Raw genomic sequence first — 25,567 nt, forward strand, 5'->3', positions numbered from 1 at the left:
CATAACCATGTCACAGAACGAACTCGATAAATAAAGTCAAATGATATGTAATGGAAGAATTACTATGTGTCCAAGCTCTGTCTATATAAATAAAACAGCTAAGTAGAGGATACTGCAAAGACTTCGGTTGCTACCATTTCCTTACTCAGCATCACCAATTCATGAAATCTGCTCTTCAGATAAAAGCTTGTGCAATTTAGAGAGGAAATGATTAGCTTGAAATTACATCAGGATGCCCAATTACCAGGGCTAGATGAAACTCCAGGATAGACTATTAAGGGTTCATTCACATTTACCTTATTGAAGACAAATCTCTCTGCTCATCCAAAACAAGCTCTTCACATGTATTAATCTAGTTAATCCTGATATCCTCTTGCTCAGCAGAGAATGGTGGTTAAGACCACTAATTTAGAGCCAGACTCTCAGACAACTCCACTACTTCCTACCTAAGTGACTGAAAAACTGGGTCTGTTTTCCTTTTCTATAAAATGGGAATAATAACCTCATTGGACAGTTGGGAGAACTGAATGAGTTCATACATATAAAGGACTTAGAACACCACAACACTCAAGGGACGGGGTTAGGGGGAGTTGTTTGTTGTGTACCTTTCACACTTTTTGATATTTGTAATATGGACATGAATCTTTCATTTTAAAAAAGCAAGCAAACAAAAACCCTCCCATCAAAAACATATGAAAATAGACTGAAACACAAGTTAAAGAATGAATGTGGAAAAACTCTGAAGATAAACAAAATCTGGGTGACAGAGCAAGACTCCATCTCAAAAAAAAAAAAAAAATCAAAACTGGAATGAAGAAGTTTGCCCCATGGTTAAACTTTGAATTCCTAATGATGCCTTTTGGACTCAGCTCTCTGTAGGCCAGTAACTGGTCACTGTTTGTTAGGGTCAAATTTGGTAAATAACAGTCTATTCCCTCCACACTATCATGTCTTAAACTTGGACAAACTCAAACTTAAACTAAGCCAAATAGAATGTCAAGGACAATTTTGGTGATCCAAAGTCCTTTATAGATCAAGTGCTATTGGATGGTTATATCTGGTTTAGAAGATAATTACAAATTTTTCTTTTTTATTTTTTTGAGACACAGTCTTGCTCTGTCGCCCAGGCTAGAGTGCAGTGGCGCAATCTCAACTCACTGCAACCTCCACCCACTGGGTTCAAGTGATTCTCCTGCCTCGGCCTCCCAAGTAGCTGGCACTACAGGCATGCGCCACCACACCCAGCTAATTTATTGCATTTTTAGTAGAGACGAGGTTTTGCTATGTTGCCCAGGCTGGTCTCAAACTCCTGACCTCAGGCAATCCACCCGCCTCAGCCTCCCCAAGTGCTAGGATTACAGGCGTGAGCCACCACGACTGGCCACAAATTTTTATTACTGTATTATACTACTAAATAATTTGGTGTGTTGGGGAAAGAAAAAAAAAGATTCTGTTGTGATGTTAGGGACCAGGGCTAATACCTGACTAGCAGAGTAGGCTGGATTTTCCATTTAGAACCTATCTAACCACAGGGCAAGTCACTTAACCTCTTTGGGTCTTAGTTTTCTGGAAAAGGCAGGTGGGAAGAGAGATTAATTTATTGAAATTGTAACTGTAACGTAACAACATTACATACACAAGATATATCCCTACTCTTAAGGAATCCACACTGAAGTATTTGGGGATAAAATGCCACAATGTATGCAACTTATGAGAGAAAGAGCAAATAATAAAGCAAATAGAGTAAAATGTTAACAATAGGTAAACCTAGGTAAACAGTATTCTTTGAACTGTTTTTTTGTTTTTGTTTTTGTTTTGTTGGGTTTTTTTTGAGACAGGGTCTTGCTCTGCTGCCCAGGCTGGAATGTAGTGGTGCCATCATAGCTCACTGCAGCCTTGAACTCTCCAGGCTGTAGTGATCCTCCCACCACAGCCTCTGCAGTAGCTAGGAATACAGGCAAACACCACTATGCCTGGCTAATTTTTTTACTTTTTTGTAGAGACAGTTTTGCTCTGTTGTCCAGGTTAGTCTTGAACTCCTGGCCTCAAGCAATCCTCCTGCCTCAGCCTCCGAAAGCGGTGGGATTACAGAGCCACTGTGTCCGGCCTCTTATGCTTGTAACTTGTCTGTAAGTATGAAATTATTTCCAAATAAAGTGCTTTTTAAATTATTAATCTAGTTTCCACTTCAGTCCTAATAGTTTCTAAATACATTACAGCTCACTTTTATTGTCCGTCATTTATATATTATCTTCAAGGGCAGATAGATATCAATCTTTTAAAATTAAAACTTTTTTTTGTATTCATTCACCAGCCATGTGAGGACCTACACTAAACACCAGAGATCTGGTGATGAAGAGAAGAAATGGTTTCTGCCTTTGCATTACCTATAGCATCCAAAGTCTAATCTGAATCATTTAAGAATTTCAGAATACCCTAAAAGTACAAAATTTCAATTTAGAATACAATGAAACTCAAAATATACCCCATGACTTTACTACAATTAAAAAAGCACCTGTTTAATATTTCCCAAAAGTGACATAAACATCTCCTGATAAATCATGGTTTTGTGAGTTTCAGTTTTATGGGCTTGCCAGTGGTTCCTCATCTGAGTTAGTAGTTCAGCTTATAACAGTACATTTGATGTTCTCTTGCTTAAGTCTAAGTCACTGTGAATTGAAGTCATTCAAATATTGAATGGGAGAGATGATTCACCTTCCAGTAGTTTTCAAAGGTTATCTGTTGCTGTTTCTTTCAGTAAATGACCAAATTATGATCAATTACCTAATATAATAGTTTCATTAAAAATAAAAACCATAAAGTGTACAATAGTCTTTAAAAATTAGGTCTTACAAGGCCCGGCACAGTGGTTCACGCCTGTAATCCCAGCACTTTGGGAGGCCGAGGCAGGTGGAACACGAGGTCAGGAGTTTGAGACCAGCCTGGTCAACATAGTGAAACCCCGTCTCTACTAAAAATACAAAAAATTAGTTGGGCGTGGTGGCGGGCACCTATAATCCCAGCTACTTGGGAAGCTGAGGCAGGAGATTCCGTTCAAGTGGGGAGGCAGAGGTTGCAGTGAGCCGAGATCGCGCCACTGCACTCCAGCCTGTACAACAGTGCGAGACTCCATCTTTAAAAAAAAATAATAATAAAATAAGTCTCACAAAGTTCTCCATCCTCTTTTCCTAGAATGACTTCCCCACTGATGTCCTTGAGGACCCACAGCACTGCTCCACCCCCACTCCCGTTTATCCTGTACAATAAGACCACATAAATCTGGACCCTTATGTGACTACAATCACATTAACCTCCACTGAAATGATCACTGCCACACCCGTGCTTCAGGTCAAGCTCAAGTCTCACTATAAGAATTCAGTTACCTTGCCGGATGCGGTGGCTCACGCCTGTAATCCCAGCATTGTGGGAGGCCAAGGAGGATGGATCATGAGGTCAGGAGTTCAAGATCAGCCTGGGCAATATGGTGAAACCGCATCTCTACTAAAAAAAAAAATACAAAAATTTGCCGGGCATGGTGGCATGTGCCTGTAGTCCCAGCTACCCAGGAGGCTGAGGCAGGATAATCGCTTAAACCAGGGAGACAGAGGTTGCAGTGAGCTGAGATTGTGCCACTGCACTCCAGCACGGGTGACAGAGTGAGACTCTGTCTCAAAAAAAAAAAAAAAATTCAGTTACCTGTCCTTTCAATTTCTTTCTTTTTTTTTTTTTGAAATGGAGTTTCACTCTTGTTGCCGAGGCTGGAGTGCAATGGTGCGATCTCAGCTCACCACAACCTCCACCTCCCAGGTTCAAGCGATTCTCCTGCCTTAGCCTCCCGAGTAGCTGGGATTACAGGCATGCGCCACCGTGCCTAGCTAGTTTTGTATTTTTAGTAGAGACAGGGCTTCTCCATGTTGGTCAGGTTGTTCTCAAACTCTTGACCTCAGGTGATCCACCTGCCTCTGCCTCCCAAAGCACTGGGATTACAGGCATGAGCCACCGCGCCCAGCTGTCCTTTCAATTTCTATCCCAGTTTCTCAAACTCTGATGTCCTCACAACTTATTAGGAGATCTTGTAAAAATGCAGATTCCAATTCAGTAAATCTGGGGTGACAACCAAGATTTTGCATCTCTTACAAATTCCCAGGGAATAGCAAGCCTATATCATGTATTTAACAATTAATCATGATTTGCCTAAAGTAAAACAAAGTACTCAGAGAGAGGACAAGAAGCACCTACTTTAGATAAGATGACCATGGAAGACCTCTTAGACATAAAGAATGAGAAGGAAACAGCCATGCAAAGAGCCAGTGTGACAAGATTGCCATGAGTACATGAGAAAGTGGTGTTGGCAGGGGCCAGATCGTGAAAGATTTTCTAGACCAAATTAAGTGTTTGAATTTTATGCAAAGAGGGAACAATTTATTCATTAACTTAACAAATGTTTACCAAGTACCTACTATGTAGAAAAAAAGCATTTAATACGACATTTAACAGCAAGGACTGAAGGCAGAGTGCCTGGTTTGATATATTGATTCTTCTACTTAAGCATGAGTGTGATATTGGGTAAGTTACTTAAACCTCTCTGGGCCTCAGTTGGTTTATACATATAATGGTTGGAAGAATACCTACTTCACAGGGTTATCATGAATATAAATGAGTTAATAGATGAAAAGCTCTTAAAATATTGTCCAGCATGTGGTTAAGTGCTCAATAAAACAGTATGTGCCAGAGAACATATTCCTGACTTCACGGAGCTTCCACTGGTGGGAGGGGAAAGGGGGTAAGGAATGCCAGAACAGGGTAACAGGATACCACTGAAGGGTTTTGATGGGTGCAAGATAAGGGCAAAATCTGATTTCCATTTAAGACAATAAATAACACTCTGCCACATGGAAAACAGGTCAGAGGCATCAAACTGATGAAGAATTGAAGCTGGGTGGCCTCTTGTGGTAGTTGTAGTGAAATGTGCTTTGGATTAGGTAAAAGCAATGGACTTGGAAAGAAAAGTGTAGATTAAATTGAATTGGGGTAGCATAATCCTAAAGACGTGTGGATTGTTTGGATGTAGAAAGCGGGAGAAAGAAATCAAGTAATTCCTACATAACTGCTTTGAGCAACTGGGTCAAGGAAACCTCAAGATGGGAGCAACAGTAGGCCTATACTTTGCTGGAGGATGGAAAGGGAAATAAATCCCTTTAAGAGATACCACAGATCTATAACCCTGGCATTTACATCTTGAAAATACTTCTCGAGTATGGAGGGCTATAAACCAAAATTAACATTGTTTACCTCGGGACAGATCTGGGGAGAGGTAGGGACAGGAGATTATTTTTAATTTTTTGAGACAAACACTCGCTCAGCCGCCCAGGCTGGAGTACAGTGGCACCATCAGGGCTCACTGCAGCCTTGACCTCCTGGGTTCAAGCGATCCTCCTACCTCACCTTCCCAAGTTGCTGGGACTATAGGCACATACCACCATATCTGGCTAATTTTTGTAATTTTTGTAGAATCAGAGTTTCACCATGTTGCCCAGGCTGGTCTCGAACCCCTGGGCTCAAGTGATCCGCCCACTTTGGCCTTCCAACGTGCTGGGAGTACAGGCGTAAGCTACCATGCCCAGCCTGGGGGTATTAATTTTATATACTTGTGTCCTATTTGTCTTTTTATAACAAGCATGTTTTTCTTTTCTATTCTTTGTAGATTTAAGAAAATTATTTTTTAATGTTTATACATGATAATCTCATTACTGTCTCTAATCAGTGCCAAAATGTTAAACTGCTTAAATATAATAGAACTTCTTTTGAATAAATGCTAAATGGAAAGTAGTCATTCAAAAACTACTAGATGAAATAACAAACAGAATTAATGTCACTTGAGTTTCTTTTGAGTACTTTTGTTACTTGCTTGAAGTATATGCTGAAGATGGAAAGAAAGCCTTTAATCTGTAGGAAAATCAAATCTGAAATATCTCAGCCAGAACCACTTTTTAAAACAAACTGTCAGATGTACAATGACCAGACTTTCCATCTAGGCACAATAGACCCATGATGAAAACGAGTTCTGCTTGTTCACATTCACTCATCAAAAGCCTAAAAGGAGGAACAAAGTCTATTATCTCTTCAGAATAACTAATAAACCATATAATTTAAAATATTGACTGTCTGGAGGCAATATCTCTTCTTTTTACAGAAGGTCCATCCTTTTTTCTTACAAATTCTTCATCAAAGACATATTTTTTAGTGGTAGAAAAAAACTGAATGACAACAAATGAAAGAAAGAAAAAAAAAATGACGAAAGCTACAGTCCTTTTTTCCTAGTCTGGATCTACCTTGATTATATTCCCTATAAGTATCAACTACAATAAATCAAAATGTTACCAAAATGGTCCAGAAACAAGTTAAAAGCTACTATTTATTGAGTAGTATATTTTGCAGTTGACGTGCACTATATAAAACTAGTTTTATGCATTTCACAATAACCACATGAAATCAGGGGTTGTTTTCCTCATGTTTCATATGAGTTTCAGATGAGGAAACTGAGGTTCAGAGAAGCTCAGTAATTTGTCATAGGTCATACAACTGAGGAGTGTCAAAACTGAGGTTTAAACTCCAAGGTCCATACTATCTACCAACCACTATGATAGTTTCTTACACCAGAGCAAAGAAGGAGATGCTAGAATCTCACCTGCTTGATCTCAAGATTCTTACAGAACCACCACCATCTCACTCATAGACACTACTATCAGGTAAGATAAATTACCAGAGCTATGACCAATATAATGTAGGGCACAAATGTTATATTAAATTTTCTAGCAGCCATATCGAAGACGTAAAAAGAGTACTTACTTTGACAGCATGAATACTAAAATTGGAACAATTCAAAACAGGTTAGCATGGCCCCTGTACAAGAATGACGCACAAATTTGTGAAGCATTCCACATTTTTTTAAAAGTAAAAGAAACAAGTGTGATTAAATATTTTTTTATTTAACTCAATATATCTAAAATCATTTCAACACATAATCAACATAAAAAGTTATTACATTCTTTTCTTTTTACTACATCTTTAAAATCTGGTGTATATTTCATAATTATAGTACATCTCAACTCAAACTAGACATATTTCAAACACTCAATAGCCATGTATAGGTAGCGACTATTATATTGACAGCACGCGTCTAGAGAAAAGGTCTCTGGGCACCAATGTCACCAAGACCAGATACAAAAGATGATGTACCTGACTCATTAACTCAACATTCAAGCTCTCAGAAACTATTTATTCTTTTTTTTTTTTTTTTTTTTTTTTTTTTGCTCTATCACCCAGGCTAGAGTGCAGTGGCGTGATCTCGACTCACTGCAACCTCCTCCAACTCCCCGGTTCAAGCGATTCTCCTGTCTCAGCCTCCCAAGTAGCTGGGATTACAGGCACATGCCACCACGCCTGACTAATTTTTGTATTTTTAGTAGAGACAGGGTTTCACCATGTTGGTCAGGCTGGTCTTGAACTCCTGACCTCGTGATCCGCCCGCCCTGGCCTCCCAAAGTGCTAGGATTATAGGCATGAGCCACCGTGCCCGGCCTGAAACGATTTATTCTTATTTCAAATAAATTTTATTTCAAACAAATTTTAACAGTTTATCTGGTGTACTGAGCCACAACAAATTACAATAGAAAATTAAAGGAAATGGGCTGCATCAATAGAGCTAAGTTGGCAAAGGAAGAAATACAAAATACACACACACATGCACGCATGCACCCATCCACACATGCACACACACAAAGCAGATTTAGGTTCGAAAAGCACAATAGCTGAGGCCATTTAGCAGAAAGACAAAAATAGTCTTACATGCCTCAATGGCTCCCAAGGCCATTGCTGCATTACTGAATTTATATTCAGAATGTTGACATTAATTGGCAGTTAAACCCAGCATTTTCGGGTTTTTTTTTGAGACGGAGTTTTGCTCTTGTCGCCCAGGCTGGAGTGCAATGGCATGATCTTTGCTCACTGCAACCTCCGCCTCCTGGGTTCAAGGGATTCTCCTGCGTCGGCCTCCCGAGTAGCTGGGACTACAGGCCCCTACCACCATGCCCAGCTAATTTTTGTATTTTTGGTAGAGACAGGGTTTCCTGACCTCTGGTGATCCACCTGCCTCAGCCTCCCAAAGTGCTGGGATTATAGGCGTTAGCCATCACACCTGGCCAAACTCAGCATTTTCAAAAGTCAAGGAAGCATTAATATATTTTAGAAATACTTTCACTTAAAATAAATTTCAGAACTCTGTATTATTTTTGCAATTTTTCTATAAATCTAAAACTATTCTAAAATTTAAAGGTTTCTGTTTTAAAAAAAAAAATTTGAATCTTCTAGTAAGACCAGGCAGTTCTTCCTATAGGATCAACTCTGCCTATCATAACAGCTATAACTTCCAGACAAAAACAACCACCTGAAGGCACTGGAGAGTGACAAAAGCAGGCAAATATTGGAGGGGAGTTGGCACTTGGAGGAAGGGAACTGCACTGGACAAGTTTCCCCAATTTTTATCTTTTAGCCTTGCACCATGCAGGGCAGCTAAAACTCCAATGGAAAATTCACAGTTCTGCTGACTTTAAAAGCCAAAAAACAGTCTAGAGTAACCATCACCACTGCAAAGAAAATAAAGACACCGTTAAAAAAAGAGAGAGAGAGAGAGAGAGAGAGAGAGAACCAGCACAGGGGAGCCCTAAAATCTGCATAAATCTGTCTAAATCTCTCGCTGATCTGTGAAACACACATGCACAGAGCAGGCTCCAAGTAGGCCAGCTAAGAGAACTGAACTGAAATGTACGCTGCCACCTACTATGGGGGGACAGTTTTGCAGCTTGAATTCAGCTAAGTTAATCAATTGCCTGCTTTCGAAAAGAAAATCAATGCTCTTAAGAGGGGCATAACAAAATTTATATATATAAATTATCATTTATCATTTGTAATATCCAGAATATAATCCAAAATTACTCCCTATAAGAAATGGAAAAACCTGACTCATTCTCAAGAAAAAAAAAAAAATTAGTAATCAAGGAGACTACCCTAAGATGACCCAGATTCTACAGTTTGCACTCAAGGATTTTAAAGCAGTTATGGTAACTATGTTCAAATACCGAAAGAAAAATATGCTCATAATAAAGGAAGATAGGAAATCTCAGTAGGGAAAGAAATCACACACAAAAATGTAAATTCTAGAACTAAAAACTACAATATCTAAATTATGTTTTCAAATTACTAGATTGGCTTAACAGTAGAATAAAGAAGGAAAAGAAAAAAGAAAAGAGAAAGAGAGAAAAAAAGAGAAAGAGAAAGAAAGAAAGAGAAGAGAGAGAGAGAAGAAAGAAAAAGGTCTGTGAACATGAAGACAGAACCAAGAAATTATTCAATTTGAAGAAGAGAAAAAAAGAGCCTCAAAGACCTACGGGAAAATACTAAAACATTTATATTTTAGGGTTCCAGAAGGAGACAATGAGGAAAAAAATATTTCAAGAAATAATGGCCAAAATTTTCCCAAATAAAGACAAATTTACAGATTCAAATTTCATGAACATCAAGCAGATTCAATATAAATAATGCCATACCTAAGTATATCATAATTGAAATAATGAAAAGCAAAAAAAAAAAAAAAAAGAAAAAGGAAGAAAAAGAAAATCTTCACGGTAGCTAGAAAAAAACAACACACTGCATACAAGGACATAATAATTTGAATAACTGTTGAATTATCATTTGGAGTAATGGAGGCCAGAAAACATGGAACGAATTTTTTTTTTTTTTTTTTTTTTTTTTGAGATGGAGTCTCACTCTGTCACCCAGGCTGGAGTACAATGGCATGATCTCGGCTCACTGCAACCTGTGCCTCCCGGGTTCAAGCAATTCTCCCGCCTCAGCCACCCCAGTAGCTGGGATTACAGGCATGCACCACCACATCCAGCTAATTTTTGTATTTTCAGTAGAGTCAGGGTTTTACCATGTTGGCCAGGCTGGTCTTGAATTCCTGACCTCAGGTGATCCACCCACCTTGGCCTCTCAAAGTGCTGTGATTATAGGCATGAGCCACCGCCCTCGGTCCTTTTTTTTTTTTTTTTTTTTTTTTTTTTTTTTTTTTTTAGACAAGGTCTCACTCTGTCGCCTAAGCTGAAGCACAGCTCTCACTGCAGCCTCGATCTCCAGGGATCAAGCCATCCTCCCATCTCAGCCTCCCAAGTAGCTGGGACCAGGCACCTGCCACCATGTCCAGCTATATTTTCAATTTTTTGTAGAGACAGGGTCTCACTAGGTTCCCCAAGATGGTCTCGAACTCCTGGGCTCAAGAGATCTCCCACTTCAGCCTCCCAAAGTGCTGAGATTACACACATGAGCCACCATGCCCAGTCAAGAACATTTTTTAAAATGCTGAAAGAATAACAACAATAAAAATAACTCAAAATTCTATTTCCAACAAAACCATCTTTAAAGAATGGAAGAGAAGTCAAGGCATTTTCAGATACAACTATTTAGAATGTGAAAGTTTGGCATTAAATGACTTAATTTCAGAAACACAGAACACTAAGTTGTTTTTATTATATTAAGCCATGATTATTTTATTTAAAAAAGAAGTTACTTAGCTGGGCACGGTGGCTCACACCTGTAATCCCAACACTTTGGGAGGCTGAGACATGCAGATTGCCTGAGCTCAGGAGTTTAAGACCAGCCTGGGCAACACGGTGAAACCCCGTCTCTACTAAAAATACAAAAGAAATTAGCCAGGCGTCGCAGTGTGCGCCTGTAGTCCCAGCTACTCGGGAGGCTGAGGCAGGAGAATTGTTTGACTCCAAGAGGCAGACGTTGCAGTGAGCCGAGATCACACCACTGCACTCCAGCCAGGGCCACAGAGCGAGACTCCATTTCTACAAAAAAAAAAAATTAAAATTAAAATAAAAAAGAAACGTGCTCCTTTATAATTATTCTCACTTTGGTTACATCAAAAAAAGTGCATCTCTGGCTGGGTGCAATGGCTGACACCTGTAATCCCAACACTCTGGGAAGCCAAGGTGGGAGGATCACTTGAAGCTGGGAGTTTTGAGACCAGCCTGGACAACACAGTGAGACCCCATCTCTACGAAAAATTAAAAAATTAGCCAGATATGGTAGTACACACCTTTAGTCCTAGCTACTCAGAAGGCTTAAGCAGGAGGATCCCTTGAGCCCAGGAGGTCAAGGATGTAGTGAGCTATGATCTTACCAATGCACTCTAGCCTGGATGACAAAGTGAGGCCTTGTCCAAAAAAAAAAAGGGGGGCATCTCAAACTTTTTCATTGTCTAGCCCTCATTTTTAAAAAATATCTGCTAACCAAAGATAAATTCACTAACTGCCAGGGTCTTCCCTTGTTTATCAACTAAAGACAGCTATGTTGGGGGATGGGTGAAATTCTTCTGCAAGTCAAAATGCAGCAACCCACTATCCTTAAGGGTATACACATTATACTGTAGTATAAACTAGATTCAGAAAGAATCCCAAGAGTACAAGAAAACAATGAAATATTTCAGGAGTGAATTCTTTGACCAGAAAGAATATATTTTATTTCCCAGATGAACTCCTGAAAGAAAGTTTAAGGAAAGATTTTGTTTGTTGTATCTAAAATAAAGCAGACACAGAACCATTCTTCCTCTTCTTTTTTTTTTTTAAAGCCAGTCAAATTTGTAGAATTTTCCTTCATCATATTTGAGGAACCTGTGCATTGAAATCCAAAGTAAAATATTTCAGTAAGAAACATCCTGCTATGTTATACTATTCAGATATTTGAAGTCTTAGGCCAGCAAAGAAGATAGACAAGAATTCTGAATATTAACTTTCACAGCTGAAATACAGTGTTGAATATATAATTTTTACAGAAACTGATTTTGTAATGTATATGTATAGAGAGACAGAGTCTTGCTCTGTCGCCCAGGCTAGAGTGCAGTGGCACGATCTCAGCTCACTGCAGCCTCCGCCTCCTGGATTCAAGCAATTCTCCTGCCTCAGCCTCCTGAGTAGCTGGGATTACAGGCGCCCGCTACCGTGTCCGGCTAATTTTTGTAATCTTAGTAGAGACGCGGTTTCACCATCTTGGCCAGGCCGGTCTTGAACCCCTGACCTCGTGATCCACCCACCTTGGCCTCCCAAAGTGCTGGGATTACAGGTGTGAGCCACAGTGCCTGGCTGATTTTGTAATATATTTTAATGAACATTTAAAAATACATAATCCAAAATTAAAACATCTGAGGAAGATTCATTAATTTATTCATGTTTATTGAGAGCTAATATTTTATAGTATTAATAAAATATTCTATAACATTTTCATGATTGCAGTTTTTCATTGTTTATTGTCATCTTCATTAATCCATTGTTCTTATGAGAATTTAATTCTCTGGATCTGACGTTGGAATCTCAGGGCTCAACTTTCTGCCTAAGCCTAAGCTTAAGCCAAGCCTAAGTCTACCTTGGCATATAAAATAATACAAACTGGACTGAACATCACCTCCAAGAAACACACCCACTTGACAGATGAGATAGCAGATCAATTAGGATACACATACATGAGATAGCAGATCAATTAGGATACACATAGGACTTGAACCTGGCCTTCCAGTTACATAATATTCTAGTTCTCTAAACCAATCTGTTAAGTTTAGACCAATAGCTATATAGTGAGCAGCTAGTTACAAAACCCCAATTACATGTCTCAAGTTCAATAACTGAATACTACTTTTATCTCTGGTATTCTACTACGAGGTAATATAGAACACAATAACAGAAAATATTTAATATATTCTCTCTTACATGCTTATATTCCTATACTATGCACACCAATTTGCCCAAAAACACTAATAAATGCTTACTGAATTAATGAATTATCTCCTATATATAAAGATTTGTGGTAGGGGGTAGATATAAAAGATGAAGAAAATAGTCCTTTAGTCTTTGGAAGACCATAATAATTTTTTTAATTTAAAATATAAAAAGAAGAAAAAAGAAAATAATCCCTTATCCTTGATCTCCTGGAATTTACATTCTACCCTGGAACAAAAATGTAATTAAAGGTGATTCAGATGAGTGGCAGAATACAAAAATGCACGAACTGCCCCAAACAGTAGGAAAGAGTAGTTCTGCTAAGGGAACAACAAGGTCAGAGAAGGATTCAGAACAGATTTCAACTTAGGCTTGGAGAACATTTAGTTTCATGACCTGATCCCTAAAACCCTGAAATATGTTAAGCTAAACTTTTGACACAATTAGTTGTATTCCAAAGTATTTACAGTAAGATACGCCATAGGTGTGTGTATATAGTTCTTCTCTTCAGAAGCATAGCACGTTCGTAAGGGCTTGAGTGTTTAGGCATGCTTGCAAAGGGCTCTAAGAAGGAGCACAAGAGTTGCAAATGATTATTGTAAGAATGTTTTGGGGGACTTTTCAAAGTCCTTATTTGAGAAGGACATGTGCTGTGGCCAGAAGCAGATTTATTCCATCATTCCGTTCTACTGCAATCTCTCTTCACCTGCCAATCAGAAGAAATCCTATTACCATTCAGCCACACTGAGATCTGCTTTAATGGTTAAAAATGGAATAAACCAAGAAAATACTAAGTAAAACAGATGTTTCTTACAACTTACAAAGATGAGTCCAGCCTCACAGTAAAAATATGTGACAAAGACTCAAGGATAAAACCAACTCAAAAAACAAAAAAAGAAGAAGAAGAATTGCTGTGAGGAAAATGACAAGGTCAAGAAATTAAAGAAGCTAATTTATTTATAACCTCCCCTCAAAGGGGGGCATAAGTAACTATGCTTCATATACAAAGCAACTTTTTAAAAATTTGTGTGCTTGTTTCACAGAAAGATTCCTTATAATTTTTTTATTCTTTTTTTAAAGAAGCAAAGGCAGGCAGACTATAAGACTAATCAGTTTGGTAAGTGAGCCAAAAGCAAGGGGGAAAAAACAGATCCAAAAGCACTGGCTGATCTCATTAGCTTTGCTTAAGAAACTTTATAGATGTGACTTCACTCCTGGATTACACGTCTATATTTAGTTTATACCTAATATGGATAAAGTCTTGAACCAACAGTCATTTCCTCTCTCCACAAAAAGAAACTTCCTTGCCTTTTTTTTTTTTTTTTTTTCCTACCAACCTCTAAAGGGGAAGGAAGGGAGAAAAGGAGGGGGCAGAAAGAAAAGAACGCACAGAAAAATAATTAACAAATTAGTATATGATTTTTGTTAAACTTGAACCATTTAGACATTTCTCAACTGGAAAACAATCCTAAAATCAAAATATGTGAGGCCAAGCACAGTGGCTCATACCTGTAATGGGAGGCCAAAGTGGGAGGATAACTTGAGCCCAGGAGTTCAAGACCATCTTAGGCAACACAGTGAGACCTCATCTCCACAAAAAATTAATTTTAAAAAAATTAGCTGGGCATGGTGGCACTGCAAGTCCCAGCTACTCAGGGGGCTAAAGGAGGAGGATCACTTGAGCCCAGGAGGTCAAGGTGGTAGTGACCTGTGATGACACCACTGCACTCCATCCTGGGCAACAGTGAAGTCTTAAAAAAAAAAAAAAAAATGACATTCAAGTCAGGTTCTTTAACAAGTTTATAAATAAACCCTCTAAAGTGCTTTATAAAATACTAATTAACCAGGCCCCCAAAATGCAACGAGGTGAGGTAATGGAAATTTTAGTTTCCTTTCAAATTTTACGAAGAGAACTGAAAGCAACCAAAGTCATCTAATGAACGATCTAGGCTCACTAGTTGTTAGTATGTTTTAGAAATATCCTTAAATATTCTCAGAATTTTTTTTTCAGGGTGACTGAAAACAGAACATAAGAAATTCTGTTAGGAAAGCATTCAAGTTTCAAATAAATAGAGAAAAAGAACATAAACAAAGTTATTGATTCAGGTTCTGAAATCCCAAAGACGTTAGTACAAATCGCAGTACTGCTACTTACTGGCCCTGCAACCATACCCAAACAATGATCTCTCTAATTCTCATGTGTTAAACAGTATTGATAGCACCTATTTCAAAGTTTATATGAGGATTAAATTAGCTAACCCATGCAAAAGGCTGGCATACTGTGCCTGGCCCATAGTAAGCACCCAATGCTATCTATTACCTCATGACCATTATTCTGGCTTTAGTAGGGAAACAAAAACTTACTGATCATTTTTTACATATCTGTTTATTCTGTATAGTGATAAATTAAGTAGCTTCAGAAAACTTATAACATTATTATAAAATGAAGATTTTAAAGTCACTTCATGATTCTTACATTATGTTTTTTTGTTTATTTTCTTCTGTTTTGAGACAGGGTCTCACTCTGCCATCCAGGCTGGGGTGGAGTGGTGCAATCACAGTGGCTCACTACAGCCTCTATCTCCTGCTTCAGCCCCACTAGTAGCTGAGACCACAGGCATGTACCACCATGCCCCGCTATTTTTGTTTTAATTATCATTAAACAAATGATAGAGATTATATCTACCAATTACAGACATGCTAAAGTTTGCTCTTTTTTTTTTTTTTTTTTTTTTTTTTTTTTTTTTTTTTTGGTGAGATAGTATCTCACTTTGTCGCCCAGGCTGGAGTGCAGTGGCACGATCTCGGCTCACTGCAACCTCCACCTCCTGGGTTCAAGTGATTCTTCTGCCTTAGCCTCCCGAGTAGCTGGGACTACAGGCACATGCTGCCATGCCTCCTAATTTTTGTATTATGAGTAGAGACGGGGTTTCACCATCCTGGCCAGGCTGGTCTCGAACTCCTGACTGATTGCCTCAGCCTCCCCAAGTACTGGGATTACAGGCGTGAGCCACCGCGCCCGGCCGACATGCTAATGTTTTAAGCTTTATCATCCCATTGTGGTATAAGATGAAAAACTCTAAAAACAATAATCTTAGATAGAGTCCAGAAAAATTAGGAGACTTCATTTTTACTCCTTAAAAATTACTAAATATAAAACCTGTAGATCTACACTATCTCAACTTCTTCCAGACAAATTAAATAAAAAGAGCTTAATCTCTTCTCCTTAAGAGAAATGTAGATGTGTTAAAAATATAAGCACGTCTACATTTCCTTTAAAGAAAGCATTAGATAAAGGCTAGTTAATATATGACCTGTTCAATTGTAAAGGTGAATACCACAAAAATCAAGAAATAGTGAAATTTGGTAGCACAGGAAGCCAAAATCCATAGTTCAAAAGTACTTTTACCCAGCACTTTGGGAGGCCACCGCAAGGGGATTACTTGAGTTCAGGAATTTGGGACTAGCCTGGGCAACATGGCAAGATCCCCATATCTTAAAAAAATGAAAAATTTGGCTGGGCGTGGTGGCTGATACCTGTAATCCCAACACTTTGGGAGGCCAAGGAGGGCGGATCACCTCATGTCAGGAGTCTGAGATCAGCCTGACCAACATGGAGAAACCCCGTCTCTACTAAAAATACAAAAATTAGCCAAGCATGGTGGCAAGCGCCTGTAATCCCAGCTACTCGGGAGGCTGAGGCAGGAGAACTGCTTGAACCTGGGAGGCAGAGGTTGTAGCTAACCGAGATCATGCCACTGCACTCCAGCCTGGGCGACACAGCGGAATTCCATGCCAAAAATATATATATATATATATATAATTTTAATTAAAAAATTTTAATTAAGAGTATTTGTACAGAACCAATAAGATCCTATGTCATAGATTATTCCTCTTTACTTCTTTTGTGCTTTCACATTAAAAAAAAAAAGAGAGAGAAAAAAAGAAAAACATTCTCACTAGTAATGGACTCTCAAGCTTTAGCTACAAGTCCAGAAAGAGCTGCTGAGGCCGATGGACTAAAATGGCAGAGTCCAATCTGACTGTTCTTTAGTTACCTAGTAAGTGTCAACAGGATCAGGGTTCACTGAAGTTAATTCAAGAGCAAATTCAAGCTTAACCTTGAACTTTTTTTGTACTAACCCTGCTCTTTTGATAAAGAATGAAAAGTTCCCACCTGGTGGTAGTGGCAGTGCGGCAGATGCTTCTAATCCTGGAGGTTGAAACCACATATGGTATATTGAATATATAAACTAACCATAGGCCAAGCCGACATGGTCTTAATTCTGCATTCCTAAAGGCAAAATAGTAAGCAAACAAGGCTTACTATGAGTTAGACTCTAAGGGCTTTTCTTATATTAACTCTTATAATCTTTACAAAAGCCCAAGATTACCCCAGTAGGGACACCAAGGCAACTAGTGAAGGGTAGAACTAGGATTCAAACACAGGCCACATGGCTTGGGAGTCCACATTCTTAGCCACTACATCAAGCTTGTCCAACCTGAGGTCCGTGGGCCACATGTGGCCCAGGACCGCTTTGAATGAAGCCCAACACAAATCCATAAACTTTCTTAAAACATTATAAGGTTTTTTTGCTTTTTCTTTTCTTTTTTTTTTTTTTTAGCTCATCAGCTATTGTTAGTGTATTTTTTGTGTGGCCCAAGACAATTCTTCTTCTTCCAGTGTGGCCCAGGGAAGCCAAAAGATTGGACACTGCATACTCTAACAGCATAACACTAAAGATCCAGTCTTCCATTATGATGACTCAATTGCCTACTTGAAATATTAATTCGAATGATCTTCAACTCCAAAAGAAACTATTTCAGCACCTACATAGAAATACTGGCTAGGCATGGTGGCTCACACCTATAATCCCAGCACTTCGGGAGGGCAAGGTGGGCGGATCACTAGACGCCAGAAATTCAAGACTAGCCTGGCCAACATAGCGAAACTCTGTCTCTACTGAAAATACAAAAAAATTAGCCAGTTGCAGTGGCTGTAGTCCCAGCCACTAGGGAAGCTGAGGCACAAGAATCACTTGAGCCCAGGAGACAGAGGTTGCAGTGAGCTGAGATTGTGCCACTGCACTCCAACCTGGGTGACAGAGTGAGACCCTGTCTCAAAAAAAAAAAAAAAAAAAAACAGTCTGGGCAACATAGCAAGACCTGATATCTAAAAAAAAAAGAAAAAAGGTGCAGTGGCTCATGCCTATAATCATAGCACTTTGGGAGGCCAAGATAGGTGGATCATTTGAGGTCAGGATTTCAAAATCAGCCTTGCCAACATGGTGAAACCCTGTATCTATTAAAAATATAGGCCGGGCGTGGTGGCTCACACCTGTAATCCCAGCACTTTGGGAGGCCAAGGCGGGTGGAATAGGAGGTCAAGAGATCGAGACCATCCTGGCCAACATGGTGTAACCCTGTCTCCACTAAAAATACAAAAATTAGCTGGGCGTGGTGGTGTGCCTATAGTCCCAACTACTCAGGAAGCTGAGTCAGGAGAATAGCTTGAACCCAGGAGGCAGAGGCTGCTGCAGTGAGCTGAGATCATGCCACTGCACGCCATCCTGGCGACAGAGCAAGACTCCATCTCAAAAGAAAAAAAATTTAAATTTAAATTTAAAAAAAATTTAAAAATTAGCCGGGCGTGATGGTGGGCACCTGTAATCCCAGCTAGTTGGGAGGTTGAGGCAGGAGAATTGCTTGAACCCAGAAGGTGGAGGTTGCGGTTAGCCAAGATGGCATCACTGCACTCCAGCCTAGGTGACAGAGTGAGACTCTGTCTCAAAAAAAAAAAAAAAAAAAAGAAAGAAAGAAAGAAAGAAAAAAGAAAAAGAGGGAAAGAAAAATACAAATGATACTTCAAGTAAACAATCATCCCTGGCTCTGATTTTGGGATCTATGATCTCAAATATTTCAAAAGATATAAAGAACTTTTTACGTGCAATACTGAGGCAACGGTATAATCTAACACAGGGGTTCCTGCTGAGTCATCAGGACAATAGCTGCTCTCAACACTCTTAATCTTAATAGCTATCAAGCCACATGCTCAGGGTCAAAACACAGTTGCAGACTCTCCCTTAAATCTTTTTTACTTTGCAAGGAAAAACAAGTAAATCTGTTTATTTCAATCTAAAATATGAACTTAGCCCAGTCATTTGCATCACCCTCTCGGCCTATTTCTCTGGCTTCTTGTTAAGCATTTGCTTTTTCCCAATCATGTGATTTTTTATTTCTTCTTTTCCTCCCAACCTCCTCTGAAATTAAGCCTGTGCAAGGAAAAAATAAAAGCTTCTATATATTCCTTCAGCAAACATTTTATTGAGTAACAATCAAATGAGTTAATATTTCATAGATGTAGTTAACACAGTGCCTGGCACATAGAAAGCACTCCATAAGTGTATATATTATTTCAATTAAATATGAAATGCTTTTCCATATATACTTCTTCTATCTCATGCATTTAAGAAATCCAACAGAAAACGAAGTCAATGGGAACAGTATCTATTCTAAATATAGGAAAACCAGGTCTTCCTAGAAGTGAAAAGGCCTCCCAGTCAGTGAGTTACAATAACTCCAGCAGAAAATATTATCCCATCTAATATAATGGTGTATAGTACGCCTTCCTTATAGCTCATTCATTACTGACACCTGAGGGTACATTTTCTTGCTTCCCAGAGCTTAGAGCAGTTCCTAGCAGGCACTTAGTAAAGACATGTTTAATGAAAGATTTTTTTAATTTGTAGTCTCTGTATTTACCAAAAAACCAACAACAACAACAACAACAGCAACAAAAACCTGCAGAGAGAGAGAGTTAAAACACAAAGTAAATAAAAAGGAATTTAGGGCTTTAGTGGTAAATCTCAAATTTGCTTGAAAGATTATTTTTAATAAAAGACAAAAGAATCAATTTTGGCAGGAATCCAGATGCCCTTCTGTGAAATGCCAGAAGATACCAGAGTACGATTTTTTTTTTCCTTGAGATAGGGTCTTGCTCTGTCGCCCAGGGTGGAGTACAGTAGCTCCATCTTGGCTCACTGCAAACTTCGCCTCCCGGGCTCAAGCAATCCTCCCACCTCAGCCTCCCAAGTAGCTGGGACCATAGGCGTGTGCCTCAATACACAGCTAATTTTTGCATTTTTTGTGGAGACAGGGTTTCACCATGTTGTCCAGGCTGGTCACGCAATCCACCTGCCTCGCCTCCCAAAGTGCTGGGATTACAAGTGTGAGCCTCAGCCAGACATGGTGGCTCACGCCTGTAATCCCAGCACTTTGGGAGGCCAAGGCGGGCGGATCACCTGAGGTTAGGAGTTTGAGACCACCCTGACCAACATGGAGAAACCACGTCTCTACTAAAAATACAAAATTAGCTGGGTGTGGTGGCACATGCCTGTAATCCCAGCTACTCCAGAGGCTGAGGCAGGAGAATCGCTTGAACCTGGGAGGCGGAGGTTGCGGTGAGCTGGAGACTGTGCCATTGCACTCCAGCCTGGGCAACAACTACCCACCAAACAGTGCTGCTAAGCAGATGATCCTTTTCCAAAGCACAGCACTTACAAAGAATATTTTTAGCCAAATATAATTTACTAGCAGTAGGTTAAGGTCTATCAACTATACTTAAGGGCATTTACTCATTCAATAAGACTTACTGAACACCTATTATGAGGCAGACAATCTACTAAATATCGTGGTGGACACAAAGATGAATAAGACAAGGAATCTACTCTCCTGGAGCTTACTTTATTATAGCAAAGATAAGACATACAGGCAAAACTATCAACAAAATAGATAACCGAAGAGTCATATAAGAGGCATGAAATATGAATCTTGAAGGATTAACAAAGGGAGACACATTTAAATGGAGATTTACAGGATTATGGAGTTTAAACAAATGGGAATGGAAGAGATGGGAAAGGTTGCTTCAGGGAAACAAGACAGCTCACATGGAAACAAAGAGTTCAATTCAGCCGGACTGTAAGACCCAGGAGAAGTAGGAGATAAATTTGTTCAATTAATTGGAGCTAGACATGAAGGCCATAGACGTGAATGCCAGGCTATAGATTTGAACTTAATTCTTTTTTTTTTTTTTTTTTTTTTTTTGAGACGGAGTCTTGCTCTGTTGTGGAGTGCAGTGGCATGATTTCGATTCACTGCAACCTCCACCTCCCAGGTTCAGGTGATTCTCCTGCCTCAGCCTCCCAAGTAGCTGGGATTACAAGCATGCGCCACAACGCCTGGCTAATTTTTGTATTTTTAGTAGAGACGGGGTTTCTCCATATTAGTCAGGCTGGTCTCAAACTCCCGACTTCAGGTGATCTGCCCACCACAGCCTCCCAAAGTGCTGGGATTACAGGAGTGAGCCAGCATGCCCAGCCAATTCTTTCTTTAGTAGAGAGCAACAAAATGGTTTTTGCACTTGCAGAGTGTGGGGGTCAGGAAACGGAAGAACCTGTCTTAGCTGGTTCTTCAAAAAAACATAGTGTTGGACAGTCTGGCTTATACAAAGATGAAGAACAAAATCTCTTCCTCACAGTTTACTTGGCCTCAAGTAAAGAAGTAGAGGGGAAGGTTGTATGAAAATTCATACGAAGAAACAATACATACCACTGAGGGGGACCTAGTGGAATAGGTGGCCATTTGGGAGATTCCTTGAAGGACATCCATTAAACCATGTCTCTGTTTAATTTTCCACCTCTTTCTCTAATAAATCAGCATTCAACCCAGCTCTTACAGCTCATACTTTTTAAAGCCTTCCCTTCATATGTATCCCCCTTTACAGCTATCAACCTGTCTCTTCTACATAGCCAAGTTTCTTGTTAGAGTTGGCTTTACACACTGACTCTAGTCTCTTCCTTCCTATTTCATTCTTCTACCCTCTGTATTACGACTTCCCCACCACCACTACTCCACCAAAGCTGTTACTACTAAGGTTGCCAGTAACTTCCAGGATGTTAAATCCAACAAACACTCAGCTTGATACAACTGGTCACTCCCTCCTTACAAACCTCTCCTAGCTTCTTCCTACCTCACTCTAGTAGTTTTCCTCTCACCACTCACTATTGTTCTCCCACAGCTCGTCTTTGTTCTCCTTGTCTAGCTTCTCCTCCATTACCCAACCCCTAAGTGTTTAGAGTTCCTCAGAACTTGCTTCTAGGCATTTTCCTTACTCTTTACTCATCCACACAATGATCTCATACACTTGTTTTTTTCTTTAGAGACAGAGTCTCACGCCGTCATCTGGCAGTGCAGTGGCATGATCATATCTCACTGTAGCCTCTAACTCCTGGGTTCAAGATCCTTCCTGCCTTAGCCTCCTGAAGTAGCTAGGACTATAGGCATGTGACATCATGCCCAGCTGATTTTTTATTTTTATTTTTGCAGGGATGGGGTCTCGCTATGTTGCCCAGACTGGTCAAAAACTCCTGGCCTCAAGCAAATCTTCCACCTCAGCCTTCCATAGTGCTGGGATTATAGGTGTGAGCTACCACATCCAGCCTCATACACTTTAAATACCAAATATTATATGTGTGTGTGTATGTCATATATACATATATGTATGTCATCAAGTATGACATATATATATATGTCATCAAGTCCCAAATGTCTCTACCCTGCCTAGACTCCTTTCTGAACAGATCTGTATATCCAACTTTCTACCAACATCTCCACTTGACATCTCAGCCATCTTATACTCAACAAGTCAAAACTTGAACTCTGTCTGCTCCTCCTCCCTCTCCATGAACGGCAACTCTTGACCAGCTACTCTAATTACAAACCCAAGTCATTTCTTACACTTTTCTCTCTCACATACCTCCTTAACATCCTCCTATTGACACCACTTCCAAAATCTACCTCAAATCCATTCTCTTCTCTCCATCACCTCCCTAATCCAAGCCACCATCACCTTTCTTGATTGCAACGGCCTGGCAAATAGTTGTCCTTATTGCCACTCTTGCCTCCCTTAAATTCATTTTCCACAGAGCCAGGCTACTCATATTAAGATGCAACTCCAATCCTGAAGCTCCCTCACTTAAACCCATTTCTACTAAGGACAAAATTCACATGACATACAAGGCCCTCCATGATGTGGCCCCTGTCAATTCCTCACTCTACTGCTCACTTTTGTCCTCTATTTTCCAGTCACACCCTTAATTGATTATTTCCAGTCTTTACACATGCTGATTCTTTCAACCTAGAATGCTTTTCCCCTCATTCTAATTACTACTCATCCTACATGTCATTTTCTCAGAAAAGCTCTCGCTGAGTCTCCACCTAAATTGGGTTTCCTGTCATTCTTTCTCAAGTTGCCCTGTTCTTTTCTTTGATATAATAACCTACTGTCCTTATTTATATGTTTCTTTAACATATGCCTCTCCAAGTAGACGATAGGTTCTATGAGGTATTAACAAATTTGAATTTAACATGTCAAAAAACTAAACTCCTGATCTCCTCCCCATTAGAACTAGCCCTTCTCATGGCCTTTTCCACCTCAGTTAATGACAACTCCATCATTCTGGTTGTTCAGAACAAAAATCTCAGAATCATCTTTAACTCCTCTTTCTCTCACATTCCACATCCAGTCCATCAGGAAATTCTGTTGTCTCCATCTTAGAAATATATCCAGAATCCAGCAACTTCCCACCTTATTCCAAGCCACCATCATCTCGTGCCTGGATTACTGGAAAAGTCACCTCTAATTAGTCTCCCTGCTTCTGACCTTGCCTTCCTAATTGTCATTCTCCACAGGGATAACGGAATGCCCCGTTAAACTGAAAATAGCACCCCCTATCATTATCAATACTCCTTAACCTACTTCAAAAAATTTCCTTAACCTACTTCATTTTCTTCACAGCATTTAATTGCCAGCATTTATTGTTTGCCTCCCTCAACTGAATATGACTGCCATAATGATGGGAACTTCGTTCACTAGGTGTATCCAAGCACCTAGAACAGTGTCTCAATAGTTGTTAAATAAATGAATGAAAGAAGAACAGATACTATTCTGGCAAGCGGAAATTGGGGGCAGGGAGAGGGTGGAAAAGCCAAAAGTATATCAAGTGAAGGAAATATCAGCGAAAGTCTTCCACGAAGGCAGAGAAGTGCAGGGCATGTTTAAGACCAATCTAGATAGAATATGAGGCATATCTGCAGCTGTGGTGGGGGTTAAGAGTGGAAATACAAGTTAGATCAATGCCAGATCAAAGACTTCGTATCTAATTCAATAAACAACTAGGGAAAGTAGGATCTATTTAAGATTTTCTTTTCTTTTCTTTTTTTTTTTTTTTTGAGATGGAGTCTCCCTCTGTCACTGGAGTGCAGTGGTGCAATCTAGGCTCACTGCAACCTCCACCTCCCAGGTTCAAGCGATTCTCCTGCCTCAGCCTCCCAAGTAGCTGAGATTACAGGCACCCGCCACCACGCCTGGCTAATTTTTTGTAGTCTTAGTAGTGACGGGGTTTCCCCATGTTGGCCAGGCTGGTCTCAAACTCCTGACCTCAGCTGATCCACCTGCCCCAGCCTCCCAAAGTGCTGGGATTACAGGCATGAGCCACCACATCTGGACCCTATTTAAAATTTGAGGCAAGAAGTATCCATTTTATTTTAGATAGATCAAAACTAGCAGATATAACATGCAACTAATTATTGAGGGAAAAGATAAAAGTTTTGGTTTGGTTTTTTTTGAGACACGGTCTCACTCTGTGGCCCAGGCCAGAGTGCAGTGACACGATTATGGATTACTACTCACTGTGGCCTCAACCTCCCAAGGTTCAGGTGATCCTCCTGCCTCAGCCCCCAAGCAACTGGGAATACAGGCACGTGCCACCACATTTTTGCAAAACACAAAAAGATGGGGTTTCCCCACGTTGCAGAGGCTGGTCTTGAACTCCTGGACTCAAGCGATCCACCCACCTAGGCCTCCCAAAATGCTGGGAGTACAGGCGTGAGTCACCATGCCTGGTCAAGTTTCTTTAAACAACTGATAATAAGCAGTATAATAGATTCAGTAATACTAGCAACCCTTAAACTGTTAGAATACAACACAAACATTTAACTCATCTCTAAATCAATTATCTCATTTAATTTCCCACTTAAATCATTTCTTAAGCTTTTATTTCAGCTAGAATAAAAAAGTGCATGAGACAAAAAAAAAAAGTCACGTATTGTATAGGAAAAAGATGGCGCTAAGAACCTACCACCATCAACCATGGCTCATTTACTCACCACCTGACTGTCTACTTGGTTATAATGAGAGCTCCTTGAACACAAGGGGCTCATTCTTACTCCTTTACCTCTCCAGCACTTAGTGCATGGAAAGTATTCAATTGATGTTTGCTTCTGTTATGATCCCCTATACTGTGCTCAACTGTTCCTAGGCAAAGACTGGTTTCTTATTATACTTGAACTATAAAATGGACATATATTACCTATTACATAGATATTGAAGGAAGAAATTAATACTGAAAAATAACTTTCATTTTTAGAATAGATTTCCCCTAAAGAGCACAAGAGGAGGATCTACCTTCAAACCATTTAATCAATATCCATTCTAGGTAATGGAACATTTCATGTCATACTTTCATGACCTGCTTTCTTCCACCAAAGATCAAATGTTCTAAGGAAGATATAGGCAAAATCTGAGTTTCTTTTATAAAATCTAAATAAATTTTCTTTAAACCAACTCACTTAATGCAACACATATTACATATCAGATCAGTCCTCATTCTTCACTC

General features: G+C 39.6%; 1 protein-coding gene and 1 non-coding gene across 2 annotated transcripts in view; one reads left to right on the top strand and one right to left on the bottom strand.

Annotated features, from left to right (window-relative positions):
* Positions 1–25,567, bottom strand: part of CLIC4 (chloride intracellular channel 4) — a 93,231-nt gene that overhangs the window by 54,308 nt on the left and 13,356 nt on the right.
* On the top strand, positions 6,842–6,948 carry LOC112131027 (U6 spliceosomal RNA). Its single transcript, XR_002913186.1, has one exon. It is a non-coding gene; the product is annotated as a U6 spliceosomal RNA (small nuclear RNA).

This window comes from Pongo abelii, chromosome 1 (genome assembly GCF_028885655.2).
Source record: "Pongo abelii isolate AG06213 chromosome 1, NHGRI_mPonAbe1-v2.0_pri, whole genome shotgun sequence".
Lineage (NCBI taxonomy): Eukaryota > Metazoa > Chordata > Mammalia > Primates > Hominidae > Pongo > Pongo abelii.